Source organism: Vicugna pacos, chromosome 3 (assembly GCF_048564905.1).
Source record: "Vicugna pacos chromosome 3, VicPac4, whole genome shotgun sequence".
In the NCBI taxonomy this organism is placed as follows: domain Eukaryota; kingdom Metazoa; phylum Chordata; class Mammalia; order Artiodactyla; family Camelidae; genus Vicugna; species Vicugna pacos.
The window spans coordinates 22105486-22125515 of NC_132989.1; the positions used below are offsets into that span (position 1 = coordinate 22105486).

At 39.0% G+C, this 20030-nt stretch overlaps 1 long non-coding RNA gene across 1 annotated transcript; it reads left to right on the top strand.

Annotated features, from left to right (window-relative positions):
• The first annotated feature begins 525 nt into the window (after positions 1-525).
• LOC140691936 (uncharacterized) lies at positions 526-14819 on the top strand. The gene is made up of 2 exons (XR_012067547.1): positions 526-714; positions 14412-14819. It is a non-coding gene; the product is annotated as an uncharacterized lncRNA (long non-coding RNA).
• The last annotated feature ends 5211 nt before the right edge of the window (positions 14820-20030 follow it).

Genomic DNA, 20030 nt, shown 5'->3' on the forward strand with positions numbered 1-20030 from the left:
GTATATCCAGATAATGAATTATGGATTATTCCTTATTATTATTTGTTTGTCAGCACTAAGAAGAAATGAGCTGTCAAGCCATGGATTTAGAATAAACTTAAATGCATCCTACTAAGTGAAAGAAGCCAATCTGAAAGGTTAAATATTTTATGATTCCAACTACATGACATGACATTCTAAAACAGGCAAAACTAGACATTTCTGGTCAAGATGACAGAGTATTAGGACCACAAGCTCACCTCTCCCAACTACAACAAAACCACAACTCACTGCTAAACAACCATCGGGGGGAAAAAAAGACTGGAACCTAGCAAAAAAGATCTTCAACTGGAAACATAAAGAGGGAACCACAGTGGGATGGTAGGAGGGGCATGCTTGAGATATAATCAGGTCCCATAACCCCTGGGTGGGTGACCCACAAGATTAAAGAATTATTAAGTCACAGAGGCCCTCCCACAGGACTGAGAGTTCTGAGCCCCATGTGACGCTCCCCACCTTGGGGTTCTGGCATTGGGAATAGGAGGCCCCAGGACATCTAGTTTTGAAGGCCAGTGAGGCTTAACTCAGTGATCCCTGTGGGACTGGGGGAAACAGAGACTTCATTCTCTTGGGAAGCATAAACAGAACATCACATGCACCAGGTCCAAGGGCAGAGGCAGTGATTTCACAGGAACCTGGAACAGATCTGCTGCTGGTTTGGGGAGTTCTGAGAAGGTAGGGGATGGCTGTGGCTCACCCAGCGAATGAAAGGGAATGTTCATTTATGTGAGCTTTCCTGAAGGCTGTCACCTTGATTTGATCATTAGCACCAAGACTTAGCCCCACTTAACAGCCTGTAGGCTTAAGGGCTGGGAAGCCTCAGGCCAAACATACTGGGTGGGAACACAGCTCCATCCATCAGCAGACTTCCTGAGCCATAAATGCCTCTAGACATGGCCCTCCCCACCAGAGGTCCAGGACCAAGATTCACCCAGCAGTGGGCAGGCACCAACTCCTCCTGCCAGGAAACCTGCATAAGCCTCTAGTCCAGCCTCATCTATCAGGGGGAATATACCAGAAATTAAAAAAAACAATCCCAAAACCTTTGGAAGGAATCCACAAACACAGGCCAGACTCTACACTGGGACCCACTAGACCCTGGCCCTTGCGTGACAAGAGAGGACATCTCCCACAGAGGGCCACTTCTCCAAGGTCAAGAAACATAAAACTACAAATAGAAATATAGACAATATGAGGCAGCAGAGGAATATCTTCCAGGTCAAGGCACAAGATAAAATCCCAAAATTAAAAATAAGTGATAAGATAGGCAGTCTACTAGAAAAAGAGTTTAAAGTAATGATGGCAAAGATGTTCAGAGAACTCAAGGGGAGTACAGATGCAGAGAGAGAAGTTTTCAGCAAAGAGTTGGAAAATATAAAGAATACCCAGAGTTGAAGAATAAAAATACTGGAGGAGGGGGCCAAGATGGTGGAGTAGAAGGACGCTCATAGCTCACCCTCACCCACAAATATACCAAAACTCACATCCATGGACCCACCCAGCCAACCAGAGCACCTGCTGAACTCTGACAGAACATCGCCCTCTTCAAAAGACAAAGACACCACAAATCTGGTAGGAGAAAAGGGAAAAAGAAGAAAAAGCAAAACACTATGGGACCAGTCCTGCAGGGAGGGAGCAGCAAAGGAGGAATTGCACTCATTTGCTGAATCTCCCCCTCTCCAACGGAGAGGTCAGTGGGACCGAGGGGGAGCCTCTGAGGCTCAGATCTGTACAGAGCACCCCTTGACCGAAAGAACTAAGTTAAATGGGCATAGAAGGTCTCCACAACTCCCAGCCCTAGAGGCAAAGTGGCAGGTAGGGGACGAGACAGGCTGCCAGAGCCGGGCGGAGGACTGGGGCAGCTGCACTGAGGAAACCCTGGGGGACGGCAGGGTGCTGCGTGCTGTGGATGAGTGGGTACACAGGGCAAAACAACCTGGGCCCTCCATAAAATACAAAAAAAAAAAAACCTAACAACAACAATTAAGTGCTGATGTGCCCTGGGGTGAAGGGTGCCATACTCCCATCTCCAAAAACCCACCAAATGTTTTCAGGAGAAGAGAGGTGGAGCTAAGCCACAGCCGCCATATCCTCTGGTGCTTAACACCCAGGCAGGGGTGGGGTCTTAGCAGCCTCAAAGGCCAGATGGAGACTTGTTTACAAGCCTGGGGCAGATAGGATATTTCTGCCCTGGTATCTCAGAGAAGTCACACTGCCCAAGACAAACAAGGAGCTGAGTTTTAGCACGGAGCAGGGGCGGGGCTGTTACGCTGTCTTCCCCAAGCCCGCCTACGGAGCGCGGACCCAGGGTGGAGTGGGCAGGGGAGGGACTGGCGCTGGGAGAGAGCAAGTGGCCACCTGCCTTCCTGGCAGAGCGCAGCACCTGACCGCAGTGCTGGGAGGGGGCGCGATCCGCCTGCCTACCTTGCACTAGCACAGCATCTGCCACAGCATCGGGAGAGGGAGTGACCGGCCTGCCCACCGTGTAAGAGCACAGCACCTTACTGCAGTGTTGGGAGGGGGCACGATCTACTTGCTGACAGGCACTGGGAGCAGCACAGACAAGGGGTGCCAACAGAGGGCCTCAGGAAGCAGCAAGCTGAGTTCCTGAAACACCCCGAAGACAGAAAGACCTCTCAATAAAATCAAGAGCACACAGTCTCCACCAGAACATGTCCCCTCCTTTTTTAATTTTTTAAAATCTATTTTCTATTATGTTTTTAATTTTTACTTTTTAAACAATTGTATATGCTTCCAGTTTTAATCCAGCTTCATTTGCAAAAATTGGAAGAATCAATATTTAAATGGTAATACTGCCCAAGGCAACCTACAGATTTAATGCAATCCCTATCAAATTATCCAGGACAAATTTCACAGAACTAGAACAAATCATAATAAAATTTATATGGAAACACAAAAGACCTAGAATTGCCAAAGCATTACTGAAGAAAAAGAAAGAGGCTGGAGGAATAACTCTCCTAGACTTCGGACAATACTATAGAGCTATAGGAATCAAAACAGCATGGTATTGGTACAAAAACAAACACATGGACCAACAGAAGAGAATAGAGAGCCCAGAAATAAACCCACAAACTTTTGGTCAATTAATCTTCGACAAAGGAGGCAAGAATATACAATGGAATAAAGACAGTCTCTTCAGCAAATGGTGTTGGGAAAACTGGACAGCAGCATGTAGATCAGTGAAGCTGGAACACTCCCCTATACCAGACACAAAAATAAACTCAAAATGGATCAAGATTTAAACATAAGACAAGATACAATAAACCTCCTAGAAGAAAATAAAGGCAAAACATTATCTCATATACATCTCAAAAATGTTCTCCTAGGGCAGTCTACCCAAGCAATAGAAATAAAAGCAAGAATAAACAAATGGGACCTAATTAAAGAAACCATAAGCAAAACAAAACAACAACCTACAGAATGGGAGAAAATGTTTGCAAGTGATGCAACCAACAAAGGCTTGATCTCCGGAATATATAAGCAACTCATATGACTTAATAAGGAAAAAACAAACAACCCAATCCAAAAATGGGCAGAAGACCTAAAGCAATTCTCCAAGGAAGAAATATAAACGATCAGTAGGCACATGAAAAAATGCTCAATATAACTAATTATCAGAGAAATGCAAATCAAAACTACAATGAGGTATTACCTCACACCAGTCAGAATGGCCATCATTCAAACGTCCACAAATGACAAATGCTGGCGAGGCTGTGGAGAAAAGGGAACCCTCCTACACTGCTGGTGGGAATGCAGTTTGGTGCAGCCACTGTGGAAAACAGTATGGAAATTCCTCAAAAGACTAGGAATAGACTTACCATATGACCCAGTCATCCCGCTCCTGGGCATATATCCAGAAGGAACCCTACTTCAAAAAGACACCTGCACCCCAATGTTCATAGCAGCACTATTTACAATAGCCAAGACATAGAAGCAGCCTAAATGTCCATCAACAGATGACTGGATAAAGAAGAGGTGGTATATCTATACAATGGAATACTACTCAGCAATAAAAACTGACAACATAATGCCATTTGCAGCAACATGGATGTTCCTGGAGAATGTCATTCTAAGTGAAGTAAGCCAGAAAGAGAAAGAAAAATACCATATGAGATTGCTCATATGTGGAATCTAAAAAAAAAATCGTAAATACAAAACAGAAATAGACTCATAGACAAAGAATACAAACTTGTGGTTGCCAGGGGGGCGGGCGGGCAGGGACAGCCTGGGATTTCAAAATGTAGAATAGAAAAACGAGATTATACTGTATAGCACAGAGAAATATATACAAGATCTTGTGGTAGCTCACAGTGGAAAAAATGTGACAATGAATATATATATATATATGTTCATGTATAACTGAAGAATTGTGCTCTATACTGGAACTTGATACAACATTGTAAAATGAATATAACTCAATAAAAAATGTTAAAAAAAATAAAATTACTGGAATGAATAACACACTGGAAGGAACCAAGAATAGACTAAATGAAGCAGAAGAATGCATCAGTGAGCTAGAAGACAGATTAGTGGAAATCACTAGTGCAGAACAGAAAAAAGAAAGAATGAAAAGAAATGAGGACGGGGGTAGGATATATAGCTCAAGTAGTAGAGTGCTTGCTTAACATGCATGAGGTCCTGGGTTCAATCCCCAATACCTCATCTAAAAAAATATAAACAAACCTAATTACCTCACCCCTCAAAAAAAATAGTAATAAATGAGGATAATTTAAGAGAACTCTGGGACAACATGAAACACGCTAACATTCACATTATAGGAGTCCCAGAAAATGAAGAAAGGGAGAAAAGAACTGAGAAAATTTTTGAAGAGATAAGAAGTGAAAAATTCCCCAACTTGGGAAAGCAAACACTCACCCAAGTCCGGGAAGCTCAGAGTCCCACACAGGATCAACCCAAAGAGGCATACACCAAGGCACATACTAATCAAATTCACACAAATTAAGGATAAAGAGAGAATATTAAAATCAGCAAGACAAAAGGAGCAAATAACATACAAGGGAACTCCCATAAGGTTATCAGCTGATTTTTCAGCAGAAACTCAGGCCAGAAGGGAGTGGCACGATATATTTAAACTGCTGAAAGGGAAAACCCTACAGCCAAGAATACTTCACCCAGCAAGGCTCTCATTTAGACTCGATGAAGAAATCAAAAGTTTCAAAGATAAACAAAAACAAAAGAATTCAGCACCTCCAAGCCAGCTTTACAAGAAATATTAAAGGAACTTCTCTAGTCATCAAAGCACAAGAAAAGAGAACAAAAAGGAGAAAAAGGGGGAAAAAAGACCTACAAAAACAAACTCAAAACAACATAATGGCAGTATGAACACACCTATGAATAATTTCCTTAAACGTGAATGGATTAAACGCTCCAACCAAAAGGCACAGACTGACTGAATGGATAAAAAAACAAGACCCATATATAGGCTGTCTATAATAGAGACCCATTTCAGAGTGTAGAGACAACATGCAGGCTGAAAGTAAAAGGATGGAAAAAGATGCTCCATGCAAATGGAAACCAAAAGAAAGCTGGAGTAGCAATCCTTCTATAAGACAAAATAGATTTTTTTTTGCAGGGGGAGGTAATTAGGTTTACTTTTTTATTTTATTCATGGAGGCACTGGAGAATGAACCCAGGAGGACCTTGTGCATGCTAGGCATATAGAGCTACCACTGAGCTATACACTCTACCCACCCTATATTTTTTTTTACATTTTTTATTGATTCATAATCATTTTACAGTGTTGTGTCAAATTCCAGTGTTCAGCACAATTTTTCACTCATTCATGGACATATACACACTCATTGTCACATTTTTTTCTCTGTGATTTATCATAACATTTTGTGTATATTTCCCTGTGCTATACAGTGTAATCTTGTTTATCTATTCTACCACCCTATATTTTAAAATGAAGATTGTTACAAGAGACAAGGAGGGACATTACATAATGCTTAAGGGATAAATCCAAGAAGAGGATGTAATAATTGTAAATATATATGTGCACCCATCATAGGAGCATCTCAATATATAAGGCGATTGTTAACAGACATAAAAGGAGAATAACACAGTAACAGTGGAGGACCTTAACACCCCACTTACATCAATGGACAGATCATCCAGACAGAAAATCAATAAGGAAATACAGGCCTTAAGTAACCCATTAGACCAGATGGAGTTAATTGATATCTATAGCGCACTCCATCCGAAAATAGAATACACGTTCTTCTCAAGTGCACATGGAACATTCTCCAGAATCGACCACATGCTGACCCACAAAGCTAGCCTCAGTAAATTTAAGAAAATTGAAATTGTACCAAGCATCTCTTCTGACCACAATGCTATAAGGTTAGAAATCAGCTACAACTAAAAAACTGCAGGGGAGTGGGAAGGGGCAGACTGGGATTTCAAAATGTAGAATGGATAAGCAAAATTATACTGTATAGCACAGGAAAATATATACAAGATCTCGTGGTAGCTCACAGCGAAAAAAAATGTGACAATGAATATATATATATGTTCATGTATAACTGAAAAATTGTGCTCTACACTGGAATTTTACACAACATTGTAAAATGATTATAACTCAATAAACGTTTAAAAAAAGAAAGAAAAAAGCTGCAGACACATGGAGGCTAAACAATATGCTACTGAACAACCAGTAGATAACTGAAGAAGTCAAAGAGGAAATCAAAAAATACTTTGAGACAAATGAAAATGAAAATACAACAGTCCAGAAACTCTGGGACACAGCAAAAGCAGTTCTAAGAGGAAAGTTTATAATGACACAGGCCTACCTCAGGAAACAAAAATCTCAAACAACCTAACCTTACACCTAAAGCAACTAGAGAAAGAAGAACAAACCCCAGAGTTAGTAGAAGACGAGAAATGATACAGATTAGAGCAGAAGTAAATGAAATAGAGACTAAAAATATATAAAAGATCAGTGAAACTAAAAGCTGGTTCTTTGAAAAGATAAAGTGGATAAACCTTTAGTCAGACTCATCAAGAAAAAAAGGGAGAGGGCCCAAATTAATAAAATCAGAAATGAAAAAGAAGTTACAACCAACACCACAGAAAAACAAGCATCCTGCTGTGATTAAGTTTCAAAAAAAATCAGAAATCATTTCTTTAGATGTGGTATTTTATCACTGAGTAGGTCCAGTACTGGTGAAGCAATGGCTTAGGTTTAGAATAGTGCCGAACTATTCTAAGTTTGACACTAACACCAGTCCCACATATCTAGCTGGTAAATCAAACTTCTCTAAAACAAAGAGGGACAGCGTAGGATCACCAGGAAGCCAAAACATGAGCTGCATGGGGTGATGATGAAGGATATAGGGCAACCTTGGGTAAAGTGATTTCCAGAATGAGAGTTTCCCTGTTGTTTAACACTAGAAAAGCAACATCTACTGATTGAGAAGGGTTTATTGCAAAGACACAATCTAATTTTTGCAGTTTTCTCATTTTTAACATTCTAGCATTTTCAGGGGCCTTGGAATCTGCTGTAGACCCGATAAATCCTTTCCAAAAATTCAAAGGGGTCTTTATTTGTTTTTTGCTGGGTTTTTAAATTTTGTTAAACTCAGACTACTGGCTATTTGCATTTATGTCCCCTATGGGATAATGGTGTAGAAGAAATTTTCCTATGGTGAGGGTGGCTCCTGGTCCAAACTGAGTTCCCTGTCAGGTCTTAAATGGTAATACCAGACCAGGTCCCCGTGCCCCAGGAACTAACATAGGATTTTCTGATTGATCCCTATAAGGAGGGGGAGACAGTCCAGCCACTTCCTGAGCGCCAGTGTCAGGAACTGGGGCTGGCTGTGTAGACATGGAAGGCAGGGGAAGGAGTGGATACATTGGCAGAACAGCCGCAGTGGCTGGGACAGCTGGCTCAGCTGGAGGAGTTAAGGTAGGAAGGCACATATCCTCTTATTCCTTTCCTTTTCTTATTTTCCCTGATGTAATAGCACAAATACTTGCGCATAAGGCATTTCATCATTTCTCCCACTTCTTCACCGAATATCTAAAATTGCAGGATTGTAGAGAGCCATTCAAAGGCCACCATTCCTCAGTACTTTACTGTAAAAACTATAAATAGCAACTGATCCTCCGTAACCATTCTGCCTTGGCATCAACCAACCAGGCTGAACTCTGGGCTGGGGCTTTTGGTGATTTTAGGAACCCAGTGGAGTCTTTGTATTTCCCCTGGGAACCTCCTACTCTTAGACAAAAACAGGAGGTCTTTTTTTTTTCCTGTTCTTTTTCCTCTGTTTAACAACAGAAGCTTTAAGCATCATAAAACTGACCTGGCTATAAATGGAGAAATAGCACCAAAACAAAACGAAATGAAAATCCCAAAGGACAAACATAAAACCCTAAATAAATGCTCAGGTTTGGTCTTGGGGTTTTACATATACCAGTAACACAGGAGACCACAAAGGACATAATTAACATAGCAAGGGTGGCAGTATATGGAGATAACCCGGCATAAACCCCTCGTGGAGATCCAAACAGGTACTCTGGCCACACACTGTACATCTTCCTCTTAGGCATGGGTTCACAGCTGTAATCAGACCACTTACTCAAAATGTGCCTCAAAGAACCCTCCTTAGGGATAGTTGCTATGTTCCCCATTTTCTTAAAGATAGGAATACAAGACAAACAGCACAAATGATGCGCACAAATGATGCGCACAAATGGCTAGCATCAAAAGAAGCAAATGCACCGGTTCACAAATCGGGTAAAAGTCCAACAACTATTTCCTCTCACCAACAGGGTACCCCACTAAAACAGATTGGCTTATTCCAGAGAAAAAGCCCCAAATGGAGAGGAATAAAGTTTCTGGCTGTACACACCAGAGCGACTTAACTTACTGTATGGAGCCCATCAGCTCCCAGATGTCGATTCCTTGCTCCAACTGCCAAGCACTAGGGCAGCCAGTGCCACTTTGGGGAATTCTGAAGGGCAGATCCTCAGGACAAGTGGTCCTAGCAGCTGCTAGGGCCCGACCTGAAAATTCTCCAAATGAGGCTGGCTGGCCACAAGCAGCAAGGCTCCTGGCTGGCTTCACCAAAAATTGTTACCAAGTTCAAACTCGTTCTGCTCGCTGCATGACAGGTTAGTATATCAGGAGAAGAGGTGTTGGGGCAGGGAATAGCAGCTTTTTTCAGAAAGCTGGCAGACCGAGAGAATGGCAGACTAATGTCTTGGAGAACCATCCTCCCTGAGTCAGAATACAGGCTCCTTTTATACAAAAAAAAGGTGGGGGGAGGAGGTGTGGTTGGTTGTTTCAAACTTCTTGGTGTAGGAATTCTCTGTTCTTGCAGCTGTCCACCTGGGCCAGCTTATGGTCCTCCTGCAAAACCTCCAACAAAACAAATGTTATTCTCTATTCTGCAGCTTATTATCTTTACGTGAGTGCAGAGCTAGCAAGACTAAGCCTAGAAAACAGGACACAGGGTTAAAGCCAAAGGAACAGATCTAATATGGAGTCAGATGTGTTCTTTTCTATTACAACAGCAATGTATCTTTTAACCAGCTCCTGGAGTAATGGAAATAAAAGCAAAAATAAACAAATAGGATCTAACTAAACTTAAAAGCTTTCGCACAGCTAAGGATACCATCAACAAAATGAAAAGACAGTCTACAGAATGGGAGAAAATATTTGCAAATGATGCAACTGACAAGGGAATAATTTCCAAAATATACAAACAGCTCATACACCTTAATATAAAAAAACCAAGCAATCCAATCCAAAAATTGGCAGAAGGCCTAAATAGACATTTCTCCAAAAAAGACAGACAGATGGCCAACAAGCACATGAAAAGATGCTCAACACCACTAATTGTTAGAGAAATGCAAATCAAAACTACAATGAGATATCACCTCACACCAGCCAGAGTGGCCATCATTAAAAAGTCTATAAACAATTAATGCTGGAGAGGGTTTGGAGGAAATAGAACTGTCCTACACTGTTGGTAGGAATATAATATAGTTTGGTGCAGCCACTAAGGAGGACAGTATGGAGGTTTCATTAAAAAAACTAAAAATAGACTTACCATATGATCCAGCAAGCACACTCCTGGGCATGTACCCACAGAAAAATATAATTCAGAAAGACACATGCACCCCAATGTTCACAGCAGCACTGTTTACAATAGCTAAAACATGGAAACAACCTAAATGTCCATCGACAGATGACTGGATAAAGAAGTTGTGTTGTATATATACAATGGAATACTAGTCAGCCTTTGAAAAGAATAAATCAGTGTCATTTGCAGCAACATGGATGGACCTGGAGATCATATTCTAAGTGAAGCCAGGAAGAGAAAGAATAATGCCATATGATATCACTTGTATGTGGAATCTTAAAAAAAAAAGATACAAATGACCTACTTACTATTCATAATTTAGATGATTGATTTATTGAATATGTGTAAGCACATTTGACTGTCTTATTAGGTTACTGCATTCTGTTGATTCTTATTTTGTGATTGGCTTTATTCCTTTGATAACTATGTAAGTTTAAAAAATTAAAAGCTCTAAACTGTTCATAGAAACAATGAATGGTACATATATGTAAAATTTTTAAATATGTACAGTATGTTATATATGTATTTACATGAAATATATTGTATTATGCAGTCAAATTTTATCAATTTTACCTAATCAAAATGAAAAATGAAAAAAAAGCTATAGAAACAGTGAAAAAAATTCAGTAGTTGCCAGATGTTAGGGGGAAGTAGGATGAATAGGTGGAGCACATTTTTAAAATGGATTTTATTTTTAAAAGCAGTTTTATGTTCATCGTGATATTTAGCAGAAAGTATAAAGATTTCCCATATTCCCTGTCCCCAACACGTATAGCTGCCCCCATTATCAACATCCCCCACTAGAGTGGTACATTTACTACAACTAATAAACCTACATTGACACATCATTACCCAGTCTATAGTTTACATCAGGGTTCCTCTTGGTGTATATTCTGTAAATTTACAGTTTCACGGGCCTAAAAATCCTATGTTCTATGTGGTCATCCCTCTTTCCCCTGCTCTACTCCCAACCCCTGCTAACCACTGATACATTTCTTAGAAATAGGAGTTTCCAGCACCTTTGAATAAATACCAAAAGGAGTTTGATTGCTGGATCATATGGTAAAAATGTGTTTACTTTCGTAAGAAGGTGCCAAACTACCTGTCAAAGTACCATTTTGCATTCCCACCAGCAATGAATCAGAGTTCCTGTTGTTCCTCATCCTCACCAGAATTTGCTGTTGTCAGTATTCTGGATTTTGGCCATTCCAATCGGTGTGTAGTGTTATTTCATTATTGTTTTAATTTGTATTTCCCTGATGACGTGTGATGTCGAGATTCTTTTCACAGGCTTAACTTGCCATCTGTATATCTTCTTAGGTTAAGTGTCTGTTAAAGTCTTGGGCTCATTTTTTCTTACTGAGTGATAGTCATTTTACAGTGTGTCAAATTCCAGTGTAGAGCACAATTTTTCAGTTCTACATGAACATGCATATATTCATCGTCACTTTTTTTCGCTGTGAACTACCACAAGATCTTGTATATATTTCCCTGTGCTATACAGTATAATCTTGTTTATCTATTCTGCCTTGGGCTCATTTTAAAATTGGGTTGTTTTCTTTTGGTTGACTTTTAAGAGTTCTTTGTATATTTGGATAATAATCCTTTATCAGTTGTCTTTTGCAAAATATTTTCTCTCAATCTGTGGCTTATGTTTTCATTCTCTTGACAGTGTCTTTCAGAGAGGGGAAATTTTTAATTTTAATGGAGGTCTAGCTTATTACTTCTTTCATGGAGTATGCCTTCAGTGTGATATATAGAGTCATCCCCGCACCCAAGGTCATCTGGATTTTTTCTATGTTGTCATCTAGGAGTTTTATACTCTGGTGTAAGATGTTCATAGTGAGGGAGGCTATGTGTGTCAAGGGGTACAGAGTATATGAGAACTGTGTACTTTCAGCTCAACTTTGTGCTGAACCTAAAACTGCTCTAAAAAATAAAGTCTACAAATACGTACACGAAAGACTTTGGGAATTATTTTTACCTGAGTGCCATTTTTGTTTGATTGAAAATTTACTCAGGCAAGCCAGAGAAATGTAATTAGTCTCATATAGATAACAAATTACTTTTATCACATGATCTGCTCTACAAGGCTACTTCCTACTAATAAAATTACTTTAAACTGCATTCTAACATAAAATTTGTCATTTTTATTTACCATTACATCATAGGTTTGAATGTTTCTGAAATTGTTCTGCTGAGAACTTTTGTCACCATTTTCAACTTCTTTCAGAAAAATCCTGTAATTAGATTACTGGGTAATCTTCCCATTGTTTAGTTTCTATTATTGTATTCAAACTTAAAATAGTCTTAGAGGTTTAATATTTAGGATATTTATTTTTATAGTTGTATTTATAAGAAAATCAGTATCTGGGATCCCCTCTAATTTTCTTTCATATGGACTCAAGTCTGAAAAAAGCTGTCTATTTTGGGGAGCAGCTGTATTTTAAAACATCTGAGTTTTGACTATAACTCAATAAAAAATGTTTTAAAAAAAGAAAGTCAAAAAAATAAAATATCTGCGTTTTAAACATTCACATCTGCCGTTTTAGACTTTACTACTATTTTAGAAATCTATTCTTTCATTGTGCCTTTTCATGCATTTTAGGTTTCATATTCATTTTGGCAGAAAGAAGAGGCTCTGAGGGGTCTAGAAGTCTTTCTTAGGCAACTCAATTTATTGCAGCTGCTTTTGATCTACCATCTGTTGCTTTTCATGACAATGCCTCTTATTGTTTACCATATGGATTACATATAATGTTTCTGTGTTCCACAGTAACATAAGAAGCCTTAATATAAGCCCACGCCATTTACAGGCCAGATCGGTATTACACTCTCATTTTAAACAGTGCCCTTATTCATGCTTACTTGTTCTCCATGTTGACTCTGGTAGCATAGGTGTCTTTCGATGAAATCTGATAAGTGTTTGGGAAACTTCCCAATTTAACCAAATAGAGCCTAGGTTAGAATTTTAATTCTCCTCATTAAACTCTGGCCAATTTATCTTTTTCATGCATTAAGGCAATTGAAGTAACAACCGCAATGGATACATAAATTTTTATTGAAATTAATATTTGGAAAAAATGTGTTATATCTTAAACACAGAAGTAACTATATTTTCTGTGTTAAGATTCATAGAAGAGTAAATGAGAAAACATCTGTAAGAATGCTAAACATTAACTGAGTCGGCTGACAAAGCCAAGTGTACTTCCTGGACAGCTCTTTTTTTTCCCCTGAGATTGCTACATTTGTGTGTTTGAGAAAGAAAGTCATTTTCCTCCCAGTTTGCTATAAGTGATTTTACACTGTAATCTATACATCTGAACATATAGCAAGATTCTGGCTATAAAGTAGTGGGCTTGTATCAAAAGATGGGAACAGTGATATTGAACTAATTAGGAAGAAGACCATTAAAGACAATCGAAATTTCAAGGTCAGTTGGAACTTTTACTTCATAGCCTCTTTAAAACTGTACCCATCTTTCCACAGTATTTAAAAAAAAAAACAATATTTGGAAGAGGCACTCCATTACCCCTTTCTCCTTTTTTCTCATTATCTCTATCAAAGAATCTCTACGTAGCAACCTAAGGGGCTCCCCATCTGAAGTTAAATGTACATATTTCACGATGACTTGATCATCACTGTGTAAAAGTAGACAGTGTGAAAATACACAGGGTAAAAAAAAGCATACCATAACTTTCCTATATTTTTCAACTCTGATAGTTTATATATTAGTCCTGTAAGAAATGAGACATCAGTTTTCCTCCTACAATCCCTGTGACCTCTTACCATTTCCTGATTACCTTTTTTCCCTTCTAGAAGCTTAAATCAGAGCAATACTCTCAACTAAGCTGCCTTCAATGTATTTTGCTGACAAGTTAGTGCTTCATTTGCATTTCTTTCAGTACAGTGTACTCTGTGAATACATTACTAACTATTTCTAAATGCCCATAAAGATACTTTTAAAGTACTTATCTGATAATAAGATATGCTGGAAGAAATGCTTGGGAAAATTTAAATGTGTTTATAAATTATTTTCGGTGGGGTAGAAGTGAGAGATCACCCTAAGAATTCTCAGTTCTCCGATACCTCTCTGTGGCTTTTAAAAATAGCCAGATCTCCCCCAAACCACCTCCTGAGGTTCAAGATTCCAAATCTCTCCAATTTGTTTCTTCAGAGTTTAGGATCTCAGTCTAGTCTTTATTAAACTTTATCAAAAGCATTTTCTTCATCTACCACCAGGTGGCAGATGGACCCACTTTCTGGAGAGCAACCCCGACTCCGCCCTACCGGAAGTTGTCATGTAAAGGAAACCTCTCTGGCCACACCTAGAGTTCAGCACCCTGGACGCGGACAGCGACACCACCCAATTTAGTCCCATGACTCGTTGCAGAGATTTTCACCTGACAAAGGAACTGGCCAATCCCAACTGTTTCCAACGGCCACATGATTGACTAATATACAATGCCAGATACGGAGGGGGGAAAGAACTCCTTAATTTGGGACATTTAGACTAGCAGGGGAACCCTGTGATTTTAAATAATATATCATTTCACAGAATCCTGATTTTTATCCCCCACTACCCACTGGATTCTAAATGCATTCTTGTAAATGCTATCTTGCTGTGACACTAAAAATAGATTAACCAACCTTAGTGTATTGGTTTATTCCAATAAAATACGTAACACAGCAAAGGCGGTACAAAAGTCTGTGTGAGTTATGGCGGCCAATCCCTCTTCTCGCACAAAGCTGCCTGTCAGCTTTCCTAAGAAACCAGCGTGGGGACAGACTGCTTTTTCTGCCTTGTTTTCCAATTAATTAGTCTCGAAAACACGAAGAGCAGCTGTTTTGTTCACATGAAATTACTACTTTAGACAGAGAGACTGATTGGACTGAAACATGAATGTACTATAGAAGGGACGGTTTAGGTGTCATTTTTCCAGTTACCTAGCAACAAATTAGACAAAAAGAGCACTTCTGCGGGCTTTAATTCATGTTTCTCAGAATGGGAAAAACCCAAAGACAAATGAAAATGGGCTCAGGACAACATATTAACTAAGTCTAGTGTTTAGAATCAGTTTAATAAATCTCAGTGTTGGGGCAGCAGGAGGGGATAAAGGTAGAAAATATCTATTTAGGATGGGCAAATAAGCTAAATTAAGCCGAGTGTTAGCTGTAATTTATTCTGTTGTACGGATTGCTTTCTCTTTCCCACTGTTTTGATGGTGGTAATTGAGAACTTTAACCAGCAGAGGGCGAGTCGACTGCATTTTCCTCCCCAAGACACTCCCTTTCTTCGCCCCACCCACTCTCTTGTCGCTTGCCCCAGGGAAATTAATTTACTAGGCTCTTCAAATATAGACCAGCTGAGGAAGGCGTGGAGCAAGGAGAGCAGCGGTGCAGAACTCGGCAGAGGCCCACCCTGTCACCCTTGGATCTGTGGCTGCTCTTGAGTCGCCTTGCTTGGAGCTGCAGAGGGGACTGCAGTGGTTGTCCCAGGAGGGGGCAGGGATGAAAAGCAGCCCCCCTCTCAGAAGCCGTGGTTATTTGGGACCACTAGCTTCAGAGAATTGAGAGACCCAGAGGTAGCCTGGTCACACGACAGTTATAAGCTATAAACCTATGAAGGTTAAAAACAGAAAAGCAGCAGCTCAGTTCTCAGGGCCAGTAATAGCTCCGTATGCCTCAACAAAAACGGCTCTGCTCTGGCTTTGATACTCTAGGAACAAAAATGGGGTGGGGTAGGGAAAGGAGAAGATGAAAGACTAAGAGTCTGACTGAGTCATCTTTAAAACAACAAGGAAAGCAAGCCACTCAAGGGGAGAGACAATGAGAGAAAGCCTGCCAAAATGCAGGGCAGAGCAATAAAGCATGCTGTACACAGTTGATTTATTGTTGGATGGAGCCCTCCGCCTTCGTCAGGCGTACCACTTGCTCCGGGAGGTGGGGGGGAGGTTTACCTTGTATTGTAAGACTTTGCAGAATCTCCTTAGGCAGGCAGCCAGAAATCCCATTACTTGGACATGCCCTTTCTCCTCTACATATTTATGTCTCAGAATTCATATAATTCAGTTTCAAACTAGTAAAATTAATTTTTTCTGGAGGCCATTCAACTAAATTTTATGCAGCATTGCATTTTCTCTCCTTCAATCATTAAATTTCTGTAAAGCTTGTATTTAAAGGATCCCATTTCATTAATAAATCCATTTCATGAGGAAATGTGATACTCTCTTAACATTTACTATGGGGGGCAAAGAATAAGATGTCTTAGGATAGATCAACACTTTTCAGAAAACATGCTTTGATTCAGTTTTATCATTAATCTTACAGGTAAATTGCACTTTGATGGCATGTTGCACACTTGTTCCTGTAGCATTCCCTCTGTAAGCACTTGTAAGATAAATTTTCTATGTGTATACCAAACTTCATTCGTGTTACACCAAGATCCAAACAAGTGCTTAAAATTGGCTAATCTCATCTCCCCATGGAAGCCAAAATTATCATTAAAAAAATGGGAGTAGTAAGTCAGTGAACAAGCACTTAATAACAGAATATATCCTAAAAGCCAATAAGCATATTCAAAGGTTTCAGCATCATTAATTATCAAAGAAATGGAAATTTAGACCACAATGAAATGCTTTTACCCACCCAAGAGAATGGCTCAATTAATTAATTAAAAAGCTGACATTTTCAAGTGTTGGAAAGGATGGAACAACTTTAACTATCACACGCTGCTAGTGGGGTGAAAGGTGGTACCGTCTCTGGAAAACTATCAGCATTTACTGAAGTCCAGTATATACACACCCTACAGCCCAGTAACTGCACTCTTAGGTATATATCCAATAGAAATGCTTATATTTGCATACAAGAAGACATGTAAAAGAATGTTCATCTTAACTCAAACTTGGAAGCAATCCAAACCTCAACAGTAGAATGGATGTACTGTTATTGTCATATACAGCAATATTGCATATATGCAGCAATAATTTTAAAAAACTCCCACTACACACAACAATATGTATAAATCTCACAAATACAATTTTATGTTAAGCAGGAAAAAAATCAGGAAAAAAATTTGTATGATTCTGTTTATACAAAGGTCAATTATTAGAAAAACTAAACAATCAGAATAGTAGTTATCTTTGGTGGAGATCATGACTGGAAGAGGGCATGAGGGAGGCTTCAGGGATATTGATAATATTCCACTTCTTAATTTGGAAGGTGGTTACACAGGTGCATTCACCCTTTAGATATCAATTGCACAATACACTGATTTGTACATGTTAATTATATTGTACTGCAATTTAAGTTTATATTTTAATAAAATAATGTCATTTGCAGCAACATGGGTAGCCCTGGAGAATGTCATTCTAAGTGAAGTAAGCCAGAAGGAGAAAGAAAAATTCTATATGATATCACTCGTATGTGGAATTAAAAAAAAAAGACAAATGAACTTTTATATAAAACAAACAGACTCACAAACAGAAAACAAATTTATGGTTACCAGGGGGAAAAAGAGTGGGAAGGGATAAATTGGGAGTTTGAGATTTGCAGATACTGACTGGTATACATAAAACTGATAAACAAGTTTATACTGTAAAGCACAGGGAATTATATTTGATACCTTATATAGTAGCTTATAGTGAAAAAGATTATGAAAACGAATGTATGTATGTTCGTGTATGACTGAAGCAATGTGCTGTACACCAGAAATTGACACAACACAGTTAACTGACTATACTTCAATTGAAATAAAAGTTTGTTTTTAAGAAGACACGACAGGTCATTTCATACCATTTAAAAACATTCAGTATCTTTCTATTATACTGAAAGCATAATCTAAATTCCTTACTGTAGCCTCTAAGGCCCTGCAAAAACTACTCCTACCTAAGTTTCCAATCTTATTAACCATTTTCTCCCTTCATTACCACACTTGAATTTGAATTACTCTGAGCTTTCATCAGTTTCTAAAATCTATCTATCTCTTGTCAATGTTAAGGCCCTTGGGCTTGCTGTTTTCTCTGCCTGGAATGCATTATGACCAGTTCTTTTTTTTTTTTTAACATTTTTTATTGATTTATAATCATTTTACAATGTTGTGTCAAATTCCAGTGTTCAGCACAATTTTTCAGTCATTCATGGACATATACACACTCATTGTCACATTTTTTTCTCTGTGATTTATCATAACATTTTGTGTATATTTCCCTGTGCTATACAGTGTAATCTTGTTTATCTATTCTACAATTTTGAAATCCCAGTCTATCCCTTCCCACCCTCTACCCCCCTGGTAACCACAAGTCTGTATTCTCTGTCCATGAGTCTTTAGATTCCACATATGAGCGATCTCATATGGTATTTCTCTTTCTCTTTCTGGCTTACTTCACTTAGAATGACATTCTCTAGGAGCATCCATGTTGCTGCAAATGGCATTATGTTGTCGACCAGTTCTTTTTATAACATGCTCCTTCTAATCCTTCAACTCTCCAATTAATGATACCTTTTTAGAGAAGCTTTGACTCTGTCTAAAGTCCCGGTGTCATTTTTCTATTTGCTGCTGTAACAGATTATCACAAACTTAGTGGCTTTAAACAATACAGATTTATGATCTGAGACTTCTGAAGGTCAGAGGTCAAAATGGGTCTCACTAGGCTAAAAATCAAGGCATCAGCAAAAGCAATCCCTTTCTGGAGGCTCTAGGGGAGAATTTGTTTCCTTGCCTTTTCCAGCTTCTAGAGGCTGCATGCATTTCTGGATTTGCGGCCCCATCTTCCATCTTCAAAATCAGTACTGCAGCATCTTCAAATCTCTCTCAGACTCTGACACTCTCTTCCCTGCCTCTTTTCCACTCTTTTGATATTGTTAGATCCACCCAGATAATTCCGTATACTCTCCTGATCTCAAGGTCAGCTGATTTAGCAACATTAATTCCCCTTCATTATGTATTGCAACATTTTCACAAGCTCTGAGGACTAGAATGTAGGCAATCTTTGAGAGGGCCATTATTCTGGCTACCGCAGTCCACCTCTTTTTTTTTTTTTTATCCCCCTAGCACAGCGCTGTATTTCCTTTAGAGCACTGATCACAATTTTTAGTCATTTATACATTCTTCTGCCCGTTCCCTGTCTAACTGCCCCCACTTTAAGGTAAATTCTGTGAGAGCACAGATTCTCTCTTGTTCTCTGCTGTTTCCCTGGTGCTTAGCATAATGCCTGACACACTACAGAAATTTAGGAAGTATTTCTGGAAAGAACAAATAAGTGGGTATGAGTTTAGGTCTATGTTTTGACACTTAAAACTGCTCTGTTTGGTTTTATCTTTCCCTTTCATATAAAAATATACACATTGTATCTTGGCAGAAGGGGGATTTCTGGAGGAATCACAGCACAGATTTTTCAAGCTCTCCACTATACTAACTCACTGTAAATAATCATTCCTACAAATAGATGTCCATGTATGTCACATACGTAGCTTCACTTTTTATTGTATTTGGAAGTAGAGTTTAAGTTACTTCTTTCTAGAAAATCAGGAAGGCTCGTATTCTGAAGAAAAGATTAAGAGTTGGAATTCTTTGTTACAGTCAAGTGAGAAAAAATACGGTGCATGAGGTTCTAAGAATGATCCTAGAATGTAGTTACAAAGACAGGTGTCATCATATAATCATCTTATATCTGTTTTACCAAGTTATAATATCAGATACCAAAATTTTAAAAAAAAACTTGGTGATTCACTTATTTATTCAGCAAATATCTATTAACTATCTATTAAGTGTCAGACACTCTAGGCTCTGGGTATACAATACAAAGTCCTTGCCTTTAGGGAGCCTACAAATACACAGTATTATGTGAGGTAGTGCCAAGT